General features: G+C 33.6%; 1 long non-coding RNA gene across 7 annotated transcripts; it reads left to right on the top strand.

Moving 5' to 3' along the window:
• The first annotated feature begins 5,793 nt into the window (after positions 1–5,793).
• Positions 5,794–9,534, top strand: LOC122582025. 7 transcript variants are annotated; one of them, XR_006321072.1, is made up of 10 exons: positions 5,801–6,000; positions 6,102–6,193; positions 6,364–6,490; positions 6,652–6,797; positions 7,539–7,610; positions 7,693–7,734; positions 8,168–8,375; positions 8,471–8,691; positions 8,802–8,951; positions 9,058–9,534. It is a non-coding gene; the product is annotated as an uncharacterized LOC122582025 (long non-coding RNA). The 7 variants fall into 7 exon arrangements; XR_006321071.1 differs by having other exon boundaries at positions 5,794–6,000; positions 8,204–8,375; positions 8,802–9,534; XR_006321070.1 differs by having other exon boundaries at positions 5,795–6,000; positions 8,562–8,691; positions 8,802–9,534.
• Positions 9,535–9,981: the final 447 nt, after the last annotated feature.

Here is a 9,981-nt window from a genome sequence, read left to right as displayed (position 1 = left end):
CCCTAAACATCACGTTTCGTCCTTTAGTTTTTAAAATGACACTGGTAATCCTTTATAGGTGGATAAGGTTCTGATCTAGTCCTTTACGTTAACGTCCGTTTACTAGGCTCCGTTTTCTCCCTCGCATGCATCCCACGTGAGGGTATTTTCGTCATTTACACCCTTAAAGGACTAAACTTGATAATTTTATGAAATTTCTTCTTCCTTTTTTTTCCACCTTCTTGTATAAGTAATACAAACATCACATAAATAAAATAAAATAAATCAAAATTCCATTGTCATTTTCCATCAATAATAAAAGCAGATATATTAGGAGGATAGAAACAAACAAAAGACCACACAGAAGCAGATATTCGACATATTCACCTTAAAAATCCAAACTCAACTCCAAGAGAAAACAAAATCAGATCTTCGACAATATCCGACAACAACAATAGAAAAACTCCGGCGGCAGCAGTAGTAACAGAAGCAGCAACGAATTAAGGCAGCAGACTCCGGCAGCAGCAGTATCAGTAGCAGACTCCGTCGGCTGTAGCGGCAAAAGCAAATTCCAACAGTCACATTGGAGGTGAATTCGGGTCACAATCACAACTGCCACCAGCCGTAAAACCATATCTAATCTATACCTAAATTTTATATATGTTGAAAAGCATAGATCTAAAATGAAAGTTTTTTGTTGGTGGGTTTTGTTTAGATCCGAAATTAGTGAAGTAAAAGTGATATGTTTCGCGTTTTGAGAATGCATAAGATGATAAGAGAGAGGTTGAAGCACTGTGATGGTGGGGCGCCGCTATTGGTGCTTTTCCGGTGATGGGGGAGGGGGCTGCCACAATGGTTTTTCCGACAAACAATTGCTCGGAATTTGAGAATGATCCAACAGCCGTATTGGCCGGAATCTAGTCGGAAGTCGTGGTGGCTAAGCTTTGTCATGATGATGATAGATAGTCAAAAAATGTTGTGTTATCAGGTTTGATCGACACATATGTATAGATTTGTGTATGTATATACAAAGATGAAATTTGTTATTGGTGGGTGAAAGTTTTCTAGAAAAAAAAAAACAAAGAATAAGAAGATGATGGATGTCTGGATGGATGCACATTTTTGTGTTTACGTGTAACATCAAAGTGGTGGTGGTGTTAGGTTTTGGAGTTTGGTTGACTCTTGGATTAATTGGAATCTATTAGCTTTTTCAGATATTTATTTATTTAACTGTTCAAGCTTAGTCCTTTTCAGTTAAAAAGACGTAAATACCCTCACGTGGGATGCACGTGAGGGAGAAAATGGAGCCTAGTAAACGGACGTTAACCTAAAGGACTAGATCAGAACCTTATCCACCTATAAAGAATTACAAGTGTCATTTTAAAAACTAAAGGACGAAACGTGATGTTTAGGGTAAACCATAGGGACGATCCGATAAATTTTCTCTAATATATATATATATATAGGGACAATCAAATAAGAACAGTTTTAAAATAAGAACGGTGAGAACACCTTAAAATTATCATTTTGATGCATTAAAAGTCCATAAAACTGACATAGTCCATAACTAATTATCATTATTTAAGTGTTTAACAACACATTGATTCATCAAAATCGAAAAAATCATTTTGATGAATATGTATCCAAGATGGATGCACAAAACAAAAAACATGACTATTTCGATTTTGACGGATGAATGTGTTGTTAAACACTTAAATAATGATAATTAGTTATGCACTATATTAGTTTTATGGACTTTTAATGCATCAAAATAATGTTTTTAAGGTGTTCTTACCGTTTTTATTTTAAGAGTGTTCTCACCGGATAGGAGGGCTTTCAAATACATCCAAAATAAAAATGCGAACCGGTGAGAATAAATTATGGCCATTTGATAATATGATCGACGGTTGACAAATTTTGTGAATTTTCTTTTTTAAATTAATATAAAAAAGAATAATGTAGAAATCACATGTTATTTTTTTTCTCTTCTTCCGATGAATCAAAAGTAAGTCAAACTCCTCCTCCTTATCTTCTTTTTGAAATTAAAATCACTTTTATTTTCTTTTCTCCACCCATTTGCTGCTCTCTCTTTCTTCACCTAACATTTCTCTTGACATAGTTTTTCCTCTAATTATTTGATCCGGCAAAACGACGGCAAAAAATAATATAAAATTTCGACATATTTGTGCATCCATGCTTTTGTCCTCGCACCCATCTTTCTTGAGCAAGATCGAAAGTGAAAACATTTGATTTGATGGGTATTATGAATTTGTGTAAAGTGAAATTTTATTGTGAAAACCCCATGTTTGAAGAAGGTAAGTAAATGGGTTTTGTTCATTAAATCCATTTTATTTTTTTGATGTACTTCTTTTTTATTGGATGCACTTTTTTATCTTTTAATAATTTCTTTGCATTCATAGATGTTTTTATCTTGATATTCTCACGTATAGAAATGGAAAGGTTATTAATGATCGTGTATAGATATCCACAAGACTAAAACATGTATATTGAAGCATTAAACCACTGGATAATAGCAACTAACAAAGGATGGATGGGACTTCAGACATAGGTACTCGAGTTACAGGCATGAGGTATAACGAGCTTGAAGGAACTTAAGAGGGGCTCGAGATGGACAAAGACAGGGGAGCTCGAGATAAGTAGGAAGGCTCGAGACAAGAATAATAGAAACAAGATTTGATACCAGAGGCATGCCCTAGATATAAGAACATGAGAGACGACCTATTCGACTTATATATAAGTAATGAGAGGCTCGACCTATACAAATAAAGAGGGCTCGACTTGTATAAATAAAGAGGAGCTCGACTTACAGGGAGATGCAAACAAGGACTCGAGATGTAGGGGCTCAAGAACATCTCCTTACTCGAGCTACTATGCGGCGAGGTATAGAAGGAATGGATCGGCTTTATTAACCTAATGGGCCGAGTTGCAGCTCCTATTCTATGCTAAAACTCACTTGCTCGAGATAACAATACTCGAGATGGCAATGCTCGAAATATATATATTTATTTTCAGAAGATTAGAAAGCTCGACTTACATAAATTAGAGATAGGAAGGGCTACTCGAGATAGGAAAGGCTCGAGGTATGCTATGGATGTGTGGGGCTCGAGATATAACAAGCAAGGCCAAGAAACCCTTGCTAGGGTATATATACAACTAATTATATCTAATGGGCTGGACTATTTAAAATAAGTATGGGTTTGACCTCCCTTGTCCTAATACCAGGATCTCGAGTAACATATGCCAGAGCTCGAGCTATGACCTCCTTTGCTCGTCTATCAGGTGCTCGAGTAGCATAGCATGAGGTGCTCGAGCAATGCTAAATGGAGCTAGGCATCAATTTTTGTATCTAATAATACATGGGCCGGCCTGATTCTCTTTAGTGGGTCTATATAGGCCGAAATGAGTTATGAACTTATATTACTAGAAAATGTTTTCTCTTGTTCGAATGCATATCCATATATACTACTTATATATTTTAGTTATGCAGCTTGACAGGCATGAGCTAAATATATATATATATATATATATATATATATATATATATATTTACATGCTACAGTCTTTACGACAGAAAGGAAACTGACAACATTAGAATCCTTGAAAATGTTTGTCACCCTTCCAAATATACTTCTATAAAAGCTCAATTCAATGCTTGTCAACGCACACATTCCATTCACATTCCATACTTACAATCAGTCAAGATTCAATCATAGCAGTTAAATTCGATATCATATTTATTACCAATCATTCCACCTTAAACTCGTCAAGAGTTTGAGCCCAATTAATTTAGGTTCAAACAATTAACATGCATCCATTGTTTATAATTATCTTTGGATGCAAGGGTTGTGTTTTTGTGAATCCATTTTCAGTGTTCTTGCTTTTTTAATGGATGCAAGAGTGTGTTTTATGCATCCATCTCAATTTTTGTCAAAAGTTAACAAAATCTATATCAAATTATAGAGGATAAAAATCTGAGTTTAAATATATACTTTATTAGAGTTAACATTCCTAGATTTTTATGATAGATTGAATTGAAATATCTGGGTGTAAACTTGCTGAAAAATTGAAACCGTAACATAAGAAAGAGAAATAATAAAAAATTACTATTTTGTCCACAGTTCGTATTGTAAAGTGGTTCGCACGGGAGAGTGACCGATATATATATATATATATATACACTAGTGCTTAGACCCCGTGCGATGCACGGACAACCCCAAATAATTTTTTTTAAATTTTATTTTAAGATTGTATCAATGAATAAATATAACTGAGTTAGACATAATAAAAATATTCTTATGAGTTGATTAATTTAAAGAAGAAGAATGTTAGGTATACCTTGGAATTTATTAATGATACACGAGAGCTTAAAACGCGTACATTGCACGTCGAAGAGAAATTGTAAAATGGATTGCCCATAGTAGGCGCATATAAGAAGGATTATGTTGGTTACCTGGATGTGATAGGAATTATGAATTTTCCCCCACTTTGATATATAGACCCATGTAAATGCGTTATAACCTTAAATAATTTCTTTAACACCAGTTCAAGCATGCATTTAGCGAATTAAATGTACTCCTATTACAACTAATGACCATTTTAAAAAAAAATTAATGACTTAAAATGCATAGAAAAGTCTTATTTAGCACTAAAATAAACTAAATATACCTCATAATTTTCATCACAAATTTGATTGGCTGTTCTTTGTATAAGATTTGAAAATTGGTTGATCATTCATTTTAACTCCAATAGCACCAGTGACATCTACAATCCTAACTTGCACATTAAACCTACAAAAAAAAAAAACAGAGATACAATTTTACCACACAACTTAATAATTATAGAGTTTTAATATGAAATATAAATATATATATATATATATATATAGGATTGACGAGAACTCCTTCCTTGTTACATGAACAACAAATCCACATTTTGTTGTCCCTTAAAGCATCAATAATGTCGACTGCATCCATGTAGAGATCGGTCAACTTAACTTCTTGAGAACAGTTCACACATTCCATTGAATACCATAACTGGTCGGTTGGAATAAAACCGATTGTTGCAACAACAACCACTTTATCAAACTGTCAAAATGAAAATGTTTATACATTAGAATGTTAAAAAGCTAGTTATAAATTCGAAAGAAAGTTATGTTAAAAAGTAATCTAATCAAAAACGAATTTTCACAAACAATGAATACTTACATGTTCGTCCATCAGGATCATCTCAATACTACCTATGTTATTAACATCTCCATATAGAGGTTGCTTCCATAGCCGCAAATTCTAACCGTTATCGTACATGGCTTATTATTTGGACGCAAATTTCTAATTGAAACATGGTTTAGTGAAGCCATGCTAAAATTGATCTGTTATGTGTTTACGTTTTGAAATGCCTTAAAACTGAATGAAAGTGGCCTTATATAGACATAGACATGCAAGGAAGTAACCGCCACAAGCAATACATGAACGGTTACATATTCAAATTTTTGAAAATTTGAACTTCTTGAAAGCATAACTAATCCGTTTTCATAAATTTGAACTTCTTATAAAAGTAACTAATCCGTAGACCTTCCAAGAAGCAATATTGTAATAATTTTTGGGCTTTCTTGCATTTTTAAGCATGCCACATAGGTAATAACTAATAAATTTTGAAGTGAGATTTATATAACGTAGGGATTATGAAAAGAATCATAAAATTCTTGTAGACGGGCCAAAAGAATTGCCACGTTATGTCAAATAATAGGAGACTATTCCTCCAATAGAAAAGTCTTCGGCCTCCTGTTCAACCTTCCAAAAAAAACCACGTGGGCTAAAATAGTTGGTCACTATTCAATGGGTTTAATCATTTTTTCAGGCATAAAAAAAATCTCTGTCTCACAAACACACACATCGATCAAGATTGAAACATGGAACGGAGCTCCACCAGATTCTTCGTCGCCGGAGTACCTTCTCTCAAATCTATCATTTTTACCGTTTTAACTTTTAATGTTTACATTAGGTAAGTCTGTATCTATATATTAGGTTGCTTTTATGATTTCACTTTGTAAATTGTAATTTCAATTTTTTTATATTTACTTTGTGAAATTGATATTATTGAAGTTATAGGTTTCAAATTTAAACTAATCTGTGATGTTGCTGCTGGTGCCGAGCTTTGTAATCCTTTTGCAGTCAACATTGGCTTGGATTATGAGGTTCATCCTTTTTCTTTTTCTTTTTAATACTTATTAGGACTTTCATGTAGATTTTTTATTTACTGGTAGATCTAATTAGTTGAATAATGATCTATGTTTTTATATTGTTATTTTTATTTTATAGATTGTACACCCTATTAGATCAATTGAGTTAATTTTGTTTTGATCAGGAGCTAGCAAAGATAGTTACTAGGAGAAGGAGATTATGGAAAATATATCGCAAAGCAATACCCTGAAAATGGGCTTCATCTTTCTGGTTCTAATTGGTTTGCATTCTCGGTGGATGATGCATTTAGTGTAAGCAAAAATATTTATTGTTGCTTTGTTACATTTTTGTAAGGGTTGTTGTGTTCTTTTGTTTATAAATTTAGATGCAAAATCGAGTTTCGTGGTTTCCATTGTCTACAAAAATACTTACATATAGTTGTTAAGTTTTTTACAAAGATGCATCTTTATAGATCTGGCTTGGGGGAACGCCAACTGAAACTTCATTATCCAGAACTTTTATGAACAAGGTTAATATTCACGGCCTTAAACCATTACTCTAGAGCTGGAGATTGATGAGAAAACTAAGAAATCATTATGTGGGTTCACAAATCACATGGTGAGCCACATATCCAAATGTATTTTCAGTTACAAGTGGAAAAATAAGTTGTTCAGCAGGTAGGTTGGCCAAGCAGTCTTAGTAGTTCGTGTTTCACCAGGTCAATATGGGTCAGGTTGATTAATTCGAAACATGTCTTTAAAAGCTTTATAAATATAGTATTTAGTGTGTCAAACATGATGACATAAATTATATATTTCCGGTTGCAATGTATATTTTGTACTATATATTATTTTTGAGGCTTTATGTATTGACGAAACACTTTCGTCGACTTAACTGTTTCCTTTTTTAGCAATTCATTCATTTATATATGATACGTCATTGACACGTTAAATTCATTCATTTATTTATAATCCTCGTTTAGCATCTCATCACGAAGGATTTTTAATTTCTAAATGTACAATGTTATTCAAAATTGATTGGACGTGTGTATCCAATCTGTTTTGCTGAAATATGAAAGTGGTTAGTAATCAATAATACGGATAAATTATTTTGTTTTTGTCGATCTTTACTTCTTAATAGCTGGATAAACCTTCATCTAAAGTGTCACGGATACAATGAAGGAGTCACATGCCCACTGTTTTTTAACATCAGTATTAATAAACTTGCTGGGGATTGAGTAAATTTGAGGCAAATCTTCCTATTTGTTTGTTGTTTCTTTCGTTCACTTACCTTCAAGTGTAAGATCTTCCAGTTTGGTATAACCGTAAGACTGATAATCAATTCAACTGTACTTTATAGGGCTTGCTATGGTGTGTTAGAGATTTATGTAAAGTGATTATAGACGACGGTGAAATGACATCTGGGTTTAAGGTTTGTTTTATATTCTTGTTGAGCATGGTTTTGTTTGAAAAATATGGTTTTTGTTTTGAATAGATTATTTTGGTTGGTGCAGAAGATCAAATTTCGAGAATTGGATCGGGTTTTCACTTGAAAGGTATTTCTGAATGCCATTCTAATTGTGTGATGCTAATTGTTGAAAAGTTGTTAGTTTCATTATGTGACATTCAACGAACAGAATGATATGAAATAAATACGTGAATCAGGAGGCTTCCTTTTAATATAAGTTTTCATTATTGAATATTTATGTGAAGTTTTACCTTTTATTTCTACTGCTTTCTCTTTCACTTGAACATATACCCATTCGCCAAACATATCCATTTCCCATTTCTTCTCAAAAGAACTTTTTTCTCACTCATAATATAAAGAGACACTAAGAATAACAACACTGGGATTCGGTTGAGGATATTGTTTTGGAAGACCAAAAGACGTGGGATTAACGTGGTGCTGATTTTTTTGGTTATGTTTGATCTTTACGCATTTCGTGTTTTTGAATTTTTCTTAGCATGTTACATTAACTTCTATTTTAGGGAAGACTAAGACATGGAAAAGATGTTGCTATAAAGGTTTTTGCAGTTGAATCGAAACAGGGAGCAAGAGAACTCTTGACAAAAATCAAAGTGATATTTGATATCGAGCACAAAAGCTGAACAAAGCCTCGATGTTGCGTTGAAGGGGATCACAGAATTATGGTATACGATTACATTGAAAATAGCAACTTGGCTCAAACTCTTCTTGGTAATTACACAATCTCCCTATCGTGTTCCTTTAAATTCTCGTGTACGTATTCTTTTTCAAAGCTTGCTAAAAGAATTGTAAATTTTTCTTTAAAGGTGGCGGGTGATAGGTCTACATATCCACTTTAGTTGAAAAACAACTAATATTTGCCTTGGAATTATGTGTGGGCTTGCTTATCTTGATCAGGAAGTAGGCCACATATAACTTATCGGGATATAAAAGCAATCAATATTCTTCTTGGTACAGATTTAACTCTCAAGATTCGGGATTTTGGTCTAGCAAAATTAATGCCGGAAAGTATGAAGCATTTTTGCATGTGAGTGGCTGAAACAATGTGCAAGGCCTACTTAGTGTTTTCTTTGTGTGTTTTCTTAGTGTTCACTCTTTGCCATGAAAGGTTACTAATTTCTGTTGGTTTCTTAACAGTGGTTACTTGTCACAAGAGTATGCAATTTGAGGCCCGTTGACACGTAGAGCTGATGTTTATACCGTCAGTGACTTCTCATATTAATTGTTAGTGGAACATGAAACACAAACTCCTTATTGCCTATCGATGAACGATGTATTCTCGAGAAGGTAAGTTATTATTGCATACTTCTACTTCGTTTATATTATCAGCAGCAAAATTTCCTTCAGAGAGTTTACATCTTGAATGTTTAAGTGATTTGTTTGACTTTAAAAGTCAGCTCTCGCTAAAAGATTTGATATAGAAGTTCCATTTGGGTAGTCCGTGCGCGGTCTGCTTATTGTTGAACAACACTTCAAAAACGCCAAAACTGTGTGAGTTGCTGTTAAAGTCAGGAAAGGTTATTCAGATGTTAAAGTCATGTGTGCAACCTAAACTTACTTTATTCAAGGCGCTGGTCACTCGTATGGTCCTAAACGGTAATGTTTTGCCTTTTGCAACTAGCCTTTGCCTTTCCCTTTTGCTTCCAACCGTCAAGCTTTCCCATTAGGCTAAAAGCTTCTAATCGTAATTGTAAATATATCAATATCGTCTTTTTGTTAGCGAACCATGACCAAACAATGGAGCTTTACTTTTGACTACAACCTGTTAATTGTAGTTGTGATATAGTTCTCCCTTCTTGGAACATGCTTTCATTCAATGATGCTTGTAAAGTTTTAATGATTATGTATATATATGACTTTAAGTCTTTAATGATGCTAGCTTTCTATTGAAACATGTTTGTATCTAGCATGGTCATCAATACAGGCAACCGGATATAATCCGAATTTTATTGTTAATGGTTAGCCCGAGTATTCACGGTGTTATTCTTATTCCTCGTTAATGCTTGGGATCTGAACAGGGAGTGACTAGCAAAGTATAGGCTATTTAGGAATCTGCTTTGTTGTGCATTACTAGATAGATCACTGAAGTTTGAATTCATGTATTCATGCATTTATAAGCCAATTTGGAACCATCCAAAGTGTGTCAGGAATTAGTGTAAATATGCTAAACCACATTTCATCTTAGCTTCAAGTTCGATCACCTTGATAATGCTGTTAAAACTATTATTATTATACTCTAAGGTGGTGTTTGGTACAAGTGAATGATAGAGAATGTAATCGATATGAGGAATGGAAAAGGAATGGAATGGAAAAAAAT

Source organism: Erigeron canadensis, chromosome 9 (genome assembly GCF_010389155.1).
Source record: "Erigeron canadensis isolate Cc75 chromosome 9, C_canadensis_v1, whole genome shotgun sequence".
NCBI lineage: Eukaryota > Viridiplantae > Streptophyta > Magnoliopsida > Asterales > Asteraceae > Erigeron > Erigeron canadensis.
The sequence above is the reverse complement of the archived record's forward strand: the minus strand, read 5'-3'. Positions and strand labels throughout refer to the sequence as shown.